We start from the raw sequence: 16708 nt of genomic DNA on the forward strand, positions 1-16708 counted from the left end.
AAATCGGTAACACAAAACCTTATATAATGTTACTGACAAATTAAAAGAAAAAAATTTATGGTGCCAGGAAACTGCACCCCACAGGCCAAATCCATTCAAACCAACATCTGATTTTTTGAGATTCAGGAGCCTGTGAGCTACGAATGGTTTTTACCTTTTAAAATGGTTATATGAGTATAAAATATCCCCCATTTTGCCTCTTAGCCCACAAAGCCTGAAATATTTATTATCTGGTCCTTAAAGAAAAAAGTTTGCTGACTCCTAATTTTGTAAAAATATCAGCTTTCCCACAAACTAATGTATAAATTTAATAAAATCCCAATCAAAAACTCATTTTTTTTTCTGATAGAGTCCAACATTTTTGTAATCCAACTCACTATGAAAATGCAGAGGACTAAGAATAGCCAAGACAGTCGTGGAGGAAAACAAAATAGGAGAATTTCTCTATTGGGTAGACATCCTAGTTTTTCATGAGAACAAATAGACTAATGGAACAAAACAGCTCAGACCCAGGCAAGTGGATACTTGATACATAGCAAAGGTGAGGGTAATGGTTTGGAGGGGACATGAAAAGGGCTTCTTTAATATTGCTATTGTTCTATTTTTTTAAATCTAGGTAGTATGCAGCACTTTTTATAATAGCCAAGAAATGGAAGCAACCTAAGTGTCCATCAGTAGATGAATGGATAAAGAAGGGGTGGTACATATACACAATGGAATATCATTCAGACATAAAAAGAAAAGAAATCCTGCCATTTGCAACAAAGTGGATGGACCTAGAGGGTTATTATGCTCAGTGAAATAAGCCAGGTGGAGAAAGACAAATACCATGTGATTTCACTTACTTGTGGAGTATAAAAACAAAGCAAAACAGAAGGAACAAAAAGAGCAGTAGATTTATAGACACTGAGAAGTGACTAGTGGTTACCAAGGGGAGGTGGAGGGGGATAAAAGGTCAATAATTCACAATCACAATATAAGTTGATCATGGGGACTCTGTTGAACCACTGTGATTGTACATTTGAAAGCAACATAAGATTGTATATTAACAATAGCCAAGATATGGAAGCAACCTAAGTGTCCATCAGTAGATGAATGGATAAAGAAGATGTGGTACATATACACAATGGAATAGCATTCAGACATAAAAAGAAAAGATACATATATATATATATATAAAAACTAAGTAGTGGTTATGTAATAAATTGTTAAGCTGTCATCTTTTTGTGCACTTTTCTGAGTGTTTGCTACTAAAAAGTGTTTTAAAAGGATGTAACTAGTGGTCTTACATAAAGCCCACTTTCCTAAATATTAGTCCTTCCCTTCAGAATTGAACTTCTCTGTTATCTCCTAAACCTATACACATTTAAAGGTTAAACCCTTGACTCTACCCCCTCACCTCTAAGGAAGGTGAAGTTCACAAACACAGGGATCAACAATATCCTGTTTACTATTATACCCTTGGTGCCAGGCCCAATGTCTGCCACATTTTATTAGTTTGATAAATACTTGTTGAGGGAATTTACAATAAACTCCACTGAAGATTATATCATTTTAATGGGACCAATATAAAGTAGTTCATGCAGATTTTTTTAATGGAATTAAGGATTAGAGTGATTTATACTTCTGATGCAGGAATAATGGTTTAGAAATTAGGTATTGCATTTTTTCCCAATGCCTTTTGGCAAAGACAAAACAGACATGGTACAGGATCATGCAGAGGGGACATGAAAGTGGCCACGACGGTGGCTAAGTCTTCAGAGGGTAAGAAAAGGAAGTTAATTTCAGCATGACAATCTTTCAGTTGTGACCAAGGTTTTCTCCTGTTGGGAGACTTAAATTCTTGGAATATGTTTCTAAATGTCAGAATTTAGGGTTAAGTGGCAGTCATGTCCATTGAATTCACTTCAAGTCTATCAAAACTTAGAATGCATTTTGCCTTATATAGAAACAATGTTATCCATGATGAGCAGTTTGTAGCCTATGACACAAAACTATGTGTACCCAAAGCATATATTATAACAAGTGATTATAATTTTGGATTCCAGGAACAAGTCTTCTGCTATAATTAAGAGCCCCTCCCAAATCCAGACCTGGTTACCCCAGACAGCCTATTTCAGATTGGGGGCCAGGGTGAACTGTGACCTGGGGGAACTAGCGAGGAGATAGAATGTGGGTTGGGTACATTATGGCCCTAAGGTAGTGAGGGAAGAGCGGTCAACTTCTATGCCTTGATACATTATCCCTCTCCCGCCTTTGTCCTGAAACAACCCGTGATGAGAAAGAGGGATTGGTGGAAATGGGGATTCCATCCCTGTAAATAGTTGCCCCAGTCAAAAAGGAGGAAAATTTCAAGATTATAGGGAAAGAAAGTGAGCTCATGTCGGCATCCAACTGGGCAACTATACTAAGATGACTATCAGTCGTAAGTAATTCAGTCATTTGAAAGCCGGGTACCTGTGCAGTCTTGGCACGAGCTCAAGAATAAAGAGCCGAGCTATGGCCCCAGTGTCTGCCTGTTTACCTTGATTCTTCACCACTTGGTGAAAGGATGTTCTTGTTACCACAAAACCTCTCCATCTTCCTTTGCTTCTCTCTTGCCCAGATTGACTGTGGTTGTCATTTAAATTCAGTGCCATTTAATTCTCTGTGGTGGAGGAAGATGGAGAGTACATGTAGGGAAAAAGAATGCAGGCTTACCAGGATTGTTTAGGTTGCTTGAGAATTAGAGCTGCCCTTGGGTCCCTCCCTCTAAATCCCTGAACAGCTGTCTGAAAATGGTTTATCCGCAATGGCACTGAAGTTGAGATCAGCGGGGTGACATAGAGAAGAGGAGGAAAAGACAGAAATAAAAATGTAAAATCTGAAGCAGTCTAGATAATAGAAATAAATCCAGATACCTTGTAACAGGACCGGTTTTAATTGGTGTGATGTAAAGAAGCATACTCTCAAGAGGGCGTGGGGTTTGTGCGCTTTCCGAGGGCTATCGCTGTCTCATGTAAACTTAAAATCCCAGGGTTAGAGTTGCCTCTATTCAGGAGAGGGACGCAAGGACATTTTTCTCTGGCCGACTGAGCAGCTGGAACGAATGCCGAATGAGGCAAGGCAAGGAAGAGATGAGGGTTTTGAGTGTATGACTTCTTGAATTCATAGCTTCATTTTAATCGCGGATATGCCCACCCTCCGTAGGATGTAACATTCGAGATGCTTTGCTTGGGACAGTGACGGTCAATGAATAGCCATATCTTCAACAGCCAATCACTGCAACTGTAGGTTTTCCTAAGAATTCATGTCTCCAAGCCTAACCCGCATGAGCTGAGCGCAGTCACCTTTCCACTGGGAAGTGAGGGGCCAGATGCTTTGAGCTCCTCAGGAAAGTGCTGAACAAGTATTAAGGGTAATCATTGTGGGTGTCCAGTCATTTGATAAAACCAAACGCCTAGTCCCAGACTAGGAAATGAGCTAATTTGTTACGCTTAGGTATTTAGCTTTATTTCGAAGTAAAACGACCTGTCAGATAGCTAACAGCTTACGGAGAGGAAAAATGTGTGTATACACAAGCATGGGAAAATATGAAACCACCATTGGAAAAAAAAAAAAGCACACGGGTAACATCTATGTTAGGCCTAAAATACTGCTCAGATCACATCACTCCTCTGATCAAAAACCCTCAGCCCCACGGCCAGTGGAATTATGTGCAGGCTCTTCGGGGTAACCGTGCTCTCCCCACTAGCCCCCTTCAATCTGCTTTTGGCCAGCTGGACCTCTTGCTTTTCCGGCGGCCTGGGTCACCGGAGCTGGAGCGTGCCCTCGCGCCATCAGAGGGGAGGTAAGTTTCGATTACCTGCACCTGCAGTGCTCCCTCCCCACCTGGCTCTCCACCGCTCCCCCATCCTGGCCGCCTGTTGTCCCGCCTTAGAGGCCCCCCGTGCCTGGTTCCATCATAGCACCTTTTCTTCTCTGGTGGCTGCTGAGCTCAAGACTGTGCCTTCCTCCAAGGTTCATGCGCTTTTCCAACCAAGTCCGCTGTGCTACTCGTGTAAAAGCCTAAGACAAAAACGGAATGAAACTTTGTTTCCCCAAAGTTTCGACCTCAGACTCAACACACACTCCAAGGGAGAAGAAGGGCCAGCGGGCGGGGAGGATTCGGACGGCGAGCATTGCGCTTCCTTCGGCTTCACAAGCCGCCCTGCGGCGGGGTAAAGAGGCCGCCGCTAGCGGACGGGGGCGGGCCCGGGCGCGGCGCGCCCAGTGAGAGGCGCGCCCCGCCCCGGCGCGGCCCGATGGGGACACCTAAGCCCGCCCCCCCCGGGCTGCTCGGAGTTGCTGGAGAATCGGAAGGTGTGCGCGGTCCCCAACCCTCTGCAAACTCCACCTCTGGGGACAACCATGGTGAAAGGAGGCGGGGGCCCTGGAGGAGCCGGCGGGGAGGCCGGGGAGCCCGTGGTAAGGGTCGGCTGCGCGGGCAGGAGGGGAGGCCGGAGCGCCGCGCGGCGCGTCTGGGGGGCCTGGGCTGTGCGTCGGGCCGGGAGCCCCAGCCCTGCCCCCCTCCGCCCCTCCCCGCTGCGAGGCGGACGCGAGCCTGACGAGCTCTGCGCGCCCGGGGCGGACCCGGAGGGCATCGCGGGGGCCACGCGGGCGGCCTCCCCGCCCCCCCGGCGCAGCGGGGCGGCCCTCCGGGGCGGGGCGGGGCGGGACAAAGAGGCGCCCGCCGCCCGCCGCAGTGCCCGCCTCCTTCCGAGGCCGCTCCCGCCAGGGGCCGGCCCAGGGGATCTGGAGAGGCCGGCGGGTTCCTCCCGTTCCGAGCCGGGCTCTCGGGCCTTCGTCCTGGGCAGCCGGGCTCGGCGCAGACGTCAGAGGGACACGGCCTTTGCTTCGGCCCGGACCCGGCCAGGGGTTTCAGGGGGCCCCTGGCGCCTGCGGAAGAGGGTCTTTCGCCCACTTCTCTGCTCTTTAGGTGCCCAGAGACGTGAAGTGCCTCAGACCGAAGAACTCGGTGTTGTACGCGGGCCCCGGGCCTCACGGGAACCCCTTGATCCCCACCTCTGTTCTGAGCCCGGTAAAGGCCCAGCGGCCGCCGTGGGGGACACTTCTAAGGCCGCTGATCTGTTGCCCAGCGCCCTACGGAACCCTCTGCATCTAGGAGGTGCGCAGCCCTGCCGAGGATCCCCTAGACTGTGGGTTGGGGGTGAAGGGCCAGAAGATGGGCGGTCCGTCCACCGCAGGAGCCACCTCAGGGAGCAGCGGTGAGACCGGGGCGCGTCTTTGGCTCCACTGTGGCCCTTGAGCAGCGCTTGCCTGGACCTACCCGTCTGCAGAGCGGGGCGAGAGGATGGGTGCCGGCGGGGACACGCCCCGGAAGGAGGGGGTTCCGCGGGACCCGAGTCACTGCCCCTGTCATCCACAGACTTGAGCTTTGTCTTCTGCCCGCTTACGGTGCAAGGGACAGGGTGCCCATGGGAGACCTCTTCTCCTAGGGTACGGCGCTAGCAGCTCCGCGTGGGCCTGCCTCAGCGTGCAGGGCTGGGCTTCCCCGAGCCATGCCAGCCAGCAGACCAGGGCGCTGGGCACTGGGATTCGGCTGCCAGGTAAGGCTTTCTTTATTTCCTGCCCGCGAACACCTACTTTAGCTACCTTTGTTCTCAAGCCCTGCGAAATGAAAAGAAAATGGCCTGGAGGTAGTTTGGCTTAAAGTCTAGGAAGGCCTGTAAAAGACACCCTGTCTTTGGGTTTCAGACCAGGAAACCACGGTTAGGCTTCAGCCTTAGGGGAGGACAGGTAAAGAGATGATCCGGGGGAAGGCTTTTTCAAGCCACCACCTCCCTCCCAGCACCACTCGCTCCACATCACTGCTCTGCTGCCCCAACAATGAGCGCGTTATCTCCATCCATGTGGCCAGGCTAGGGTGCAGATGGGCAATGCCTGCCGGGAGCTGTAGCCCAGTGGCAGCATGCTCCGTGAGCGGCGCTGGGGAGCAGCGGTGACTCCTTCCACACCCTCAGTGAGCTGGGCTGGCAGGCACATGCCCCAGGCTGTCTCTGTGGACCTGGAGCCTGCTGTCATAGGTGAGTGGACAGTGGGGGAAATTCATCTCACCCGGCCTGCATATTTTGCCAGGCCCAAAGTCCGTGGGGCTGCTGAGGGGAACAGCTCTTGGGATGCAGGCAGGCCCCTGCCAAGGACACCAAAGTGTGTTGCTTCTGTCTGGACTCTGTCGTCAGGGGGTCCTGGGAGCTTTCTGTGCTGAGGAGGAGGCTGGTCCATCAGCTCTGCCTGGAAACTGCCAGATGTTTGAGTCAGGGGTCAGACCTAGAATGAAGGCTGTAGGAAGGAGTGAATCTAAAAGCAGAAGCTTTGCACTTCCTTTCCCTACCCTCCGACTGTGGAGGATCACGTGGCCTGAGGAACTAGGGACCTAAGAACACTCATAATGACCCCTGTTCGGCCCTAACTGAAACGGGCCCCTTACCGGATGTGGACCTGTGTGAACTTGGCTGTTGGTGGCGCTCAGCGGATTCTCTGCTTCCTCCTTTCTGCACCTGGATCTCCTCAGTTTCCTGTTCCTAAAATCTCCCTTCCCCGCATCTTTCTAAAGACATGTGTGAGATGTTAAACTGTGGCCTGGGTTTTCTGCATTAGTCGATGCTCTTATCCCAATCAAAGGTCAAGATTCTCCTAACCACCCGATTCCTCCCCACACAGAATGGAGTGGCTATGATCAAGGGAAGGGACTTTTAAAAGTGCCCCTTGCCTTTCCCCCTCAAAGGCCCAGGTAGGACTGGGCTTAGAAGTGGTTGTTGGGTGCGAGGTGCTCCCACAGTGCTGTACGGTCCACCTCGGGGAGCTCAGAAGCATAGGTGCCTGGGTCCTTCCTGGGGGCAAGACCAGCCTCTTACCTTTGCCCTCTCTCTTCCCCTCAAGATGGGGTAAGAACGGGCATTTGCAGGCAGCTGCCCAGGCCACTACACTGTGGGGAAGATCATCGATCTGGTGCTAGAGCGCATCTGAAAAACAGTGAGCAGATCTAGTGCCCGGGGCACCTGCAGGAGATCGGTGTGACCATCACCGCCTTCCCTGGCCCGGGAGACTGGCCATGTGTGGAAGGAAGGGAAGCCACAGACCTATGGCTTTTCTGGTGCCAGTGGGGTCCCCACATTCCCCTGGCCTGTCTGCCCAGTCAGCTTCCCCTAGGGGAGCTGTGGGCCTCAGGTGTGGACCTAGGGTTAGAAGTCAGTAGCCAGCTCTGTCTGAGTTTGTGCACGCGAGCCTCTGCCCTCATGGTTCGCAGTTTTCCAGGTCAATCCAGGCCTTCTCTGAACTTCGGTCCACCTCTAGCCCTGGCTGCTCCGGCAGCCTGGCTTGTTCTGAGACTCCTGAGCACAGCTTTCCTGCTGGCAGAGATTCCTTCTTGGCTTTTAGCCATTGTCCAGTCCCATCCTCACCGGATGCCCTGGAAACCTGGAGCGAGGCCAGCTAGGAGCTAGGACTTTGGCACTGGCCCTCTGAGAATTGTCCAGACATCCTCTGCTGCCCAGTAGAGACAGGACTTGCAGGGGACCTGAGGAGTGGGAGTCTACGTGAAAACAAAACAAAGCACCCCCTAGGCTTAGGCCTGTCTTAAAAGGAGAGTTTTAAAAAATGAATTTGCGTGAAGCCTGCTTTTTTAAAATTTATTTTTATTGAGGTATAATTGACATGTAATGTTAGTTTCAGGTGTACAATGATTTGACATGTATATGACTAAACGGAGAATTTTTAGTGTCTCTACCCATGTGTCTGGTGTAGACTGATGATTTTTTAGTCCAGGAACAACTATGTCAGAATCTCTCAGGGCATCTGTTGGACCTGCAAGTTCCTGGGTTCCAGTCTCAGGTGGGGCTGGGGAATCTGCTCAACAAGATTCTGCCGCCACCACTCCTGCCCTGCTGCAACGAGGTAGCAAAGCGACAAAGCTGAGAGGGCCCAGCTCTGTCCCGCATCCCACCTGACCCTGTCTCCCCTCCCCTTACCCTGCCTCCTCACACACACAATGCTGCATTTCTAGGTCAGCCGTCTCCCAAGAACTCTGACCCCTTGTAGATATTCTCTAGCCGCCTTTATGTTGCCGAAGCATAAGAGCATGAGAAGTTTCTGGAGTGGTGGAAATTTATCTTGATATGGATGTACCCTTGTCAAGTCATTCATGGCACATACAATAAAATGTATATACTTAGCTACCAATTATGCTTCAAAGTTCTTGTTGTTTGTAAATACAGAGGGGAATACAGTTATTATACTTAGGTCACAGTAGCCTACTAGACAGAAAGGGTTGTCAGGAGAAGAGGCTGGGGGCAGGCGGTGCACCATGTGCACCCTTACTGGTCTGATCTCCTACCCTGGACTGGCCAGTGCACCGGGCCTCAGGGTTTCCTGATCTCCCATAGCTTCTGGGTGGCACTGGCTCAGGCTTCACCTCCCTGCTGGTGGAGCGGCTTTCTGTGAATATGGCAAGAAGTCCAGGTTGGAATTTGCTATCTATCCAGACCCCCAAGCATCCACAGTGGTACGTGGAGCCCTACAGCCCCATCCTGACCACCCACACTGCCCTGGAGTGCTCCAGCTGTGCCTTCATGGTGGACACGAGGCCATCTGTGACATCTGTCACTGCAGCCTGGACACCAAGCATCCTGCCTACACCAGCCTGAACAGCTCATTGGCCAGATAGTGTCCTCCATCACTGCTTCCCTGCATTTTGATGGTGTCCTCAATGTGGACCTCACAGTTCCAGACCAATCTGGTGCTCTCCCCCCGCATCCGCTTTGCCCTGGCGACCTACTCGCCCATTGTCTGTTGACAACACCTACCATGGGAAACTGTCAGGGCAGAGATCACTGCCTGCTCTGAACCCTCCAGTGGTCAAGTGCGACCCTCACAATGGCAAATATGTGGCCTGCATGGTCTGCCGCGGGGAGGTGGTGCCCATGGATGTAAATGCTGCCATTGCCACTGTCAAGGCCAAACGCACCGTCCACTGTGTGGACTGGTGTCCCTCGGGTTTCAAGGTAAGTCAGGGACAGGGAAGGATCAGTGTGTGGCCTGTGACCTGTAGAGCTGCAGGCATGAAAACAGATGCTCTGGTGACAGAACTGAGCAAATAACAGCTTTAGAGGCTAGCTTTAACTTAATAGACCTCAGCCTGCCTAGAACCCAGAACTTTGGCCTATAAGCCGGGGTCGAGTCTATTTGAAATCTTGCCTTTTTGAAAGAAAAGCGGTTCATGTCTCTTATCCTGGCCAATAAGCATTCCCTAGGCTTGCCGGTCAGGTGGGGAGCACCATCCTCATTGTTCAGATGTGCCACGCTGGACAAAACCACGTAATAACGGCTCCTGCTCAGAAGGGCATGCTTTTGGGAACACAGAAAGGCCTACCATTCAAATAATGGACAAAACGTAGGGCAAAAGGTCTATGAATGCAGTCTCTTCCTTTTGAAGTGATGAGGAAGATTCGTTTATGCCCCACTCCTTTACCAGTTCACATCCCAGAGGGCACTGGGCACATGACCCAGTGTAGGTTTTTGGGATTTTGTTCCAGGGTGTGAGTAGGATGATTCAAGGTGGCAGGTGTGGCATTCAGAGAACATGCAGCTTGCCTGCCCCGTTACACTCCTGCAGACGGGGCCACAGGGGAGTGCTGCGGGGTGGGGGCGGGGGCCACGCAGGGGCTCCTGATCTAAGGATGGTAGCGGCTTGCTAGCACTGAAGAGCTGTTCTGTAGCTCAGGACAGGAACGAGGGGTGGGGTAGCTGGAGGCTGACTTTCCCAGCTCCATATTAGGAAAGCTTAGCTGCTCCACTTCAGGAAGTCGTCAGCCTGCTGTTCTTAGAGGCTTCGGGGAAAGCTGACTTTTTTTAAACACTGAACTTGCTATGTTTGTATGTTCTGAATAGCCTAATGTTTAAAGTAGGTTAAGTTTCAATCCAATGGGAGAGCTTCATAAGGTTTTATATTTTTAAACTAATAATTTCCTAACTACAGGGAAGTGGAGGGACTAGTACAATTAACAGCCATATCCCTGCTACCTGGATTCAGCATCTAACTCTGCTGTTCCTTTTCTTTCCCCTGTGCTGACCCATCTACACTCACTACTATTACACAAGACACATCTGGTTTTGTCCCCAACAAAATCGATAGCAGTTCCCGAAAATAGAAACAGCTAATCAGTATTCAGACTTTCCCAGTTGCCACAAATGTTTTTATAGTCAGTTTTTCAGAGTCAGGATATAATCAAGGACTGGGACCAGACATTATATTTATTTGTCTTTTAAATCTTTTGATGGAAGGAGTCCACCCTTTTTCTCAGTTGTGACTTTGAAGGGATTTGTCTCATCACTTGAATATCCCCATTACGGATCCGTCTGTTTCCTTGTGGTGGTTAATTTGTTCTCTTTTTCTGTATTTATTACAGACTGGCAAATGCTGAATACCAGGCGACTACCCCTTGCCCGGTTGTGGGAATCCTTACGCAGACCCCTTCCAGGGAACCGGAACCAGATGCTTCTACTACTTGCTGTTTCTTCTTAGGTGGGCATCACCTGCCAGTCCTCCACAGTGGTGCCTGGGGGAGACCTGGCCCAGGTGCAGCAGGCAGGCTGCATGCTGAGCAATACCACAGCCACTGCTAGGCCTGGGCCTGTCTCACCCACAGGTTTGACCTGGTGTCTGGCAAGCGGGCATTTGCGCACTGGTACCTGGGCAAGGGCATGGAGGAACGGGAGTTCTCTGAGGCCCGAGGGGACCTGGCTGCCCTGGAGAGGGATTATGAAGAGATGGGCACAGAGTCTATGGATGGCAAGGATGAGAGTAAGGAATTCTAGGGGGTCCTGGCCCCTGCAGTGCCCTGCCTCTCCCCAGTTTTGTATGTCTCATTTCACTGTTTCCTTAGCCCCCCACAAATACAGTTGTGTCTCAAGTAATGTGGCGCTCTGTGGCATGGGGTTCAGCCCAGGCAGTGGGCCTTCTCTCACCTCCCCAGTGTCCTTGTCATCCTTAGAAGTTAAGAGTCAGGGTGGCCGCTGCCTCCAGTGATTCCAGCTGGGGGCTGCCCTATGTGAGCAGACCACCCCGACACTCAGGGGCTCACGGCCTGGGCTGTGGTGCTGTGACTTCACGTGGTGGTTCCCTGTGTATCCTTACCCACAGCCCGCCTCAAGGAAAGGTCAGCCTTGTAGCGGTTCTGGTGAAAGTATTTGCCCCTAGCACTGCGGGACAGAAAGTCCGTCTGAATTTCAATGCCAGGGAGCAATCAAGCATTCTTTCTTGGCTACCCTCCTCATGGCCAACAGAGGGCAGTAGAGGTTGAAGCCACTTGAATTCACAGGCCAACCTGCCGCAGCCATCTTACAGTTTAGGACTCGACTCTGACGCCTTATAATGGCATGGGGTCTGGGAACCAGGATTCTGAACGACAGGGAGCATGGCCTGGGGCTGTGAACATCTGAAATAATTTTTGAAGTGCTTATGAGCCTTTTAGGCAAGAAGGTCTATATCTTTCATTCTCTAAGGGGTCCCTAATGAGAAAGAAACAATTGTTCTACAGTCTAGCTATACATGGTCTTGGAGATCAGTGTATTAGGCAGTAGAAGGGCCTGGTGGTGGCCAAGTGCTGAACTGGATGGCCCCTTCTAGCACAGCCCAGGCTCTAGGAGGCGTCTCTTCCGTGTGCTGGGAACGCCCCCTGAGCCAGGCAGGTGTGGCCAACTTGTGCTTTCTGAAGAGGTGGGGTACCTTCATGGGGCCAGGCTCTGCAGACCAGCATAGCCCTCACCAGAAGGGGAGGGCCTAGATCAACACACTTGATTTTCAGACATTCAATTTCTAACATAACTCAGGATGTATCTGCTTTTTTAAGCGCCAGTGGGCCTTTGGGCTGCCTGGAAATGTCTGTGGTGCCCTTTGGGTCCAGGGTGCCAGCTATTAGCATTGACCTAGGGACTGATTCTGAGTGTAGAGGTCTGCGGTCCTCAGCTTGGCCCTCCCCACACCCTTTCTCTTAGCTCTCATAGTCCCAAGAAGACAAGGCCCTCAGCCTATTGTACTGGTTTGTCTTAATTCCTTAGAAGTCCTGTTCTGCCATTGGTGTCTTCCTTACCTGTACCCACTTTCTTCCATTTTAAGCAATACAAGCTCCCCTTGTTAGAGCTGTTGACTTTCTACTTTAGAATTTTTTTTCCAAAGCTTTCCTGGCTGATTCCTGCCCTCCTGGTTCCTCTAGGACTCAAGGGCCTGAGTTAGACGAGCTAACAGCAGGCAGGGAAGGAGCTCAGAAAAACCTGCTGGTGCCAACTCAAGAACCCAGGACTGTCTGTGTTCAGCGAGTGCATCCAGCTTCCTCTGCTGGTTATCCGCACACAGAAACCAGTAGCTGGCATTTCCGCTCTTTCTTTCCCAGCCTTTTCCCTTGCTGGGCACGTGAATTCATATGTATTAGCAAGTCTTCCTCTGTTAGTTCAAACCACTAAGTCCAGAGACCACCCCGCCCACTACTGGGAAGATGAATGGCCATTGAGGGTTTGACACCTACCCTGAGGCGCCTCTGTGATTAGATACCAGATAGGGTGAGTCAGTTACAAGTGGGTGGAGCAAGCTAGAGAATTTTTTTGGATAAACATGCAGTTGCCATGAACTGTTCTCCTGGCCCTAAACTAGAGTCCATGTAAGTCACTTTTCTTTTCCTGCCTCTAAACCCTCTCCTACCCACCTGTTTTTTCCTGTATTTTTGAAATAAGCAGGAAGGATCTTAAGTCTGCCTAGACTCAACCCCCTGACACCTCCCTCCAAGCCCCAGGTACAGCTAAGTCCCTGGGTCACCTAGGAGAGTCGTGCCCAGGTTCCTTTTTATCTGTGGAGCCCTTGGTGAGGTGAGGATGGAGCAGAGGAGAAATTCTTGCCTTGGGAGTTGTGGTCTGAAACTAGAGACACAGAGTTTTACCAAGTACTCAGCTTACAGCGTGAGCATGAAGTGTTGCCCTTGCTGGGCTGGCATTTTCTCCACAGCTATTCCTGGAGCTGCAGCAGATGGACTTAAGTCCTGGCATAGCATGGTCTAAACCAGGATGACTTCCTGCAGGTACCAGCTCCTTCCATTTGCGACTGACGTGGACCTGGGTGCCCTGTGGGCAGTGAGCTCCATGAGTCCTTGCAGGGTAGGGAGGTCATCCTGTTGGTGATCCATGACAGACTACAGGGACCTAACCTGTGACAGGGAAGACCGGAGCACCTCCAAAGCATGTTAGAAGTTGAACAAGAACTTCACGCCCTCCAAGAATGGACAGATGGGACGGGAAGCTTGGGCCGTTTCTTTCTTTGGTGCAGATTTTCAGTAACGCCCTGGTTTCGTTGGCGCCTGGCCTACAACCGGAGCCGTACCGGAGACACCCGAGGCTGGAGCCTTTTAGATGTGATGGCTCCAAGGTGTAAACGTGTTTTCTGTTTGATGAAGGTCAGGGTCCTGGGGTCTGACTGATCCTTTGTAGAGATTTTTTAACCGGCCTTCCTACTCTGGCCTCTTCCTGCAACCCCACCTTCAGAACTCCCCTGGGCCTTTGTTCCTCGGGCCTTTGGAGGTCTTTCCTTGCTGCCCACAGGCCTGCAGTGCTGGGCTCCCATCCTCCTGGCTCCAGGGAGGAGCGCGTACTGCCCCTGCTCCCGTCCGCCCTTCCCCTCTGAGCTCAGTCTCACTGGGATGAGGAATGTGTGGGGTGCCTGGAAGCCGCAAGGCCCAGCCGAGAGCAGGCTCCCAGAAGGACTGGCACCTGCGCTGGATACTGAAGGTGGGCTGGGGTACCAGGTAGGGTGTTCGAGGCAGGGGCTGGTACAGGAGAAGGAGTGGAAAACACAGGAGTCATATATCTGGGTGACTGAGTGGTGTGTAGCTGAAACTTGAGGTGAAGGAAGGGGAAACTGGAAAACCGGTACAGAGCTGAATGACTGGTTTTGCATTTCTCTTTCAAATATTTACTGAGCCCCTACTGTGTGCCAAGGGTCATTTTAGATGCTTTGGTGTAGGGAACCAGTGGAGAAAAAGGAGTTTGAACCTTCTCCTTTTCAAAACCTTTTGACTGAAGTGTCAGCGCCCAGGGCCGACCTGTCCCCAAAGCAATGGTTCTCCACCCGGGTGTGTGTGTGTGAGGCCTTTCAGTGGGGTAATGGACTGGGGGCCAGCGCTGCCTGTCAGCACTCTACAAAGCAGGGACAGACCCCGCAACAAAGAATTGTCCCCCAAAAACTGTCAACAGGGCTGAGATTGAAAAACCCTGCCTCCAAGGATAGCTTGGCGGTTGCCAGAAGGGTAGGTTTCTGGGTGAGCAGCTTTGTAAGCACAACGCAGCAGAGAGGGGGGGAGTCGTAGTGATCCAGGTGCCGAGCAGCATCTCGCCCGGAGCAGGGAGCAGGGAGCAGGAGAAGGGCCTGGCTGAGAATCAGAGCACCTGGCAGCCAGGCGCCACGACACCTGGGGAAGAGCCTGGTGGCTCTGGGTTCCTGCTTTGGCGGCTTGAACGTTGCTCCCGCCATGTTCTTCCAGCCGGGCTTGGAGATGAGTTGAGCTTCAGACACTGTATTAGTCTCCAAGGCTGCTTAATGAAGCCCGCAGACTGGGCAGCCTAAACAACAGAGAGGAATTCTCTCACAATTCTAGAGGCCTGAAGTCCAAGATTAAGGGGTCAGGTTGGTTTTTTTTGAGGCCGCTCTCCTTGCTATGGTTGGCCGCCCTCTTCCTGTGTCTCCTGTGGTCATTCTCTGCCTGTCTGTGTCCTAATTTTCTCTTCTTACAAGGACACCAGTCATATAGGCTTTGCCCATATGAACCTATTTTTTCTTAATTACCTCTTTAAAGGTCCTGTCTCCAAATACAGTCACATTCTGAGGTGCCAGGGGCTAGGACTTGAACGTGAATTTTGAGGGGGCACCTTTGAGTCCCTTAAACACATTGAGCTTGAGGAGCATCTGGGCGGCCCAGAGCACAGAGGGCCCCTGGAGCTGCCGCTCTGCAGTCTGGCGAGTCAGGATGGCGGGTCAGCTTGGCGTCGCCTGTGCAGACCAGCAAAGGACAGAGGAGACCCCTCCGCGCTGCTGTCCACAGGATGGAGAGCCCCCAGACCCGAGGCCTGGGGGGAGGGCAGTCACAGAGGGCGAGGGGGTGGGCGTGTGCACGGTGCTCCATGTCGGTATCAAGCGCGGCAGTGACAGAGGCAGATGGGCACTTGGACAGGTATGCTTGTAGGTGGAAAGTTGGAATTTTTATTTAAAAGTGGAATTCATCTCTTATTCATTGACATGAATGGCAAGAATAGGATACTATTCAAGACTTTCCATCTTCTGAGGAAGAATCTTTGAAGGGGAAAGAGAAAACCTACCAGGCGCCTTTGAGGACCTCGTGAATTTGGCAATGGCCAGTCTGTGGACTCGCCCCCTCTGAGCCCTAGGCTGCCCCCAAGGGCCCCTGGCATGTGGGGCCTGAGACCTATGCCATCGAGTCTAAACCGAGATGGGAAGAAACCAAGTTAGGAAGGGGAAGCTAATACGAACAAATCAATGATAACATGAACAAACAAGACATGTTATAAGTAGAAATGTCAATAAAGTGCAGAAACCGGGCCGACGCTCTCAGTGGGGTTGGTGGCTACGTGGACTCTGAAGGCTGAATAGGAGCCCACGAGGCGGACCAGGGAGGAATGAGCAGGGGGCACACGACCACCTCAGAGTGGCAGCTGGCTGCCAGGCCAGGGCTGAAAGTACAGGGCAGGGGGTGGGAAATGGATGAGGAAAGGCTGGGGCTGTGGACCGGGAGTCAGAGAGCCAGTGTCTCCTGGCCAAACTGCGTCCCCGTGGAAGTGGGAGAAGAAAGGACTCCCAGCCCGGAAGCCTCTGCGGCGGAGTCCGCTCTGATCACACCCCACGTGGGCCAGTCCCGGGGTGCAGCCGGGCATCGAGCTAGGCCTTGGGTGCGGGCGGGAAGGTGCCACCGAGAAAGGTGGCAGCCGCCTGAGGCCTTGGCAGCCCAGGAGTTGCGGTCAGGATGGTGCGGATGCCAGTGATCTCTGGTGTCCCTGGCGTCTCACTTCCCCCTTCACCGTGAGGCCAGCTCCTTCTCACGGCCTGGGGGCTGCTGGTGCTGACCGTGCTGTGGACATGGAGCTCGGAGGGGCCTGGAGGGACTCGGCTGAGGTGCTGTGTGGGGTCCCCTCGTGACCGAGCAGAAGGAGGAGGCTGGTGGCCAGCATGGCTGCCTTTCCCCTCCCCAGCCCAGCCTTTGGGAAGGAAGGCACAGCGGGGTGACGGCTGCAGAGCTGACCCCCCTCACTCGGAGGAGCCATTCTCTCCTCCGGATGCTCCTTGTCTGTGAATCGAGGCATGGAGACTAGACCTTCAGTTAAGGACACTCCCCGTATCCCTCTGGACAAGGTGGAGTCCAGGCCCCAAGGAAGAAGTTGAGCAATGGGGGTGTCACATATAGTCGCCACCCCTTCTTGCTGGTCTAGATTCTGGTTGTCCCCATCAAGTCTGAGCAGGCCCCAAGGAAGGCTGAGACTTGCCTCTTCTGGGAGGAGCCGCTCTCCGGCTCTCAGGAAGGCAGCGGGCAAGTCCCGCACAGGATTCGTGCAGCAGCCCCTGAGCAGGAAGGAGCAGGCCCTGCGTGTCCTGCCACCTTGTTCTAGAGAGCAGCCCGCT

At 52.2% G+C, this 16708-nt stretch overlaps 1 pseudogene; it reads left to right on the plus strand.

Annotated features, from left to right (window-relative positions):
* Window positions 1–1282: 1282 nt before the first annotated feature.
* LOC140844511 (tubulin alpha-8 chain-like) lies at window positions 1283–15633 on the plus strand (annotated as a pseudogene).
* The last annotated feature ends 1075 nt before the right edge of the window (window positions 15634–16708 follow it).

The sequence above is a fragment of the Manis javanica genome, chromosome 11 (genome assembly GCF_040802235.1).
Source record: "Manis javanica isolate MJ-LG chromosome 11, MJ_LKY, whole genome shotgun sequence".
In the NCBI taxonomy this organism is placed as follows: Eukaryota; Metazoa; Chordata; class Mammalia; order Pholidota; family Manidae; genus Manis; species Manis javanica.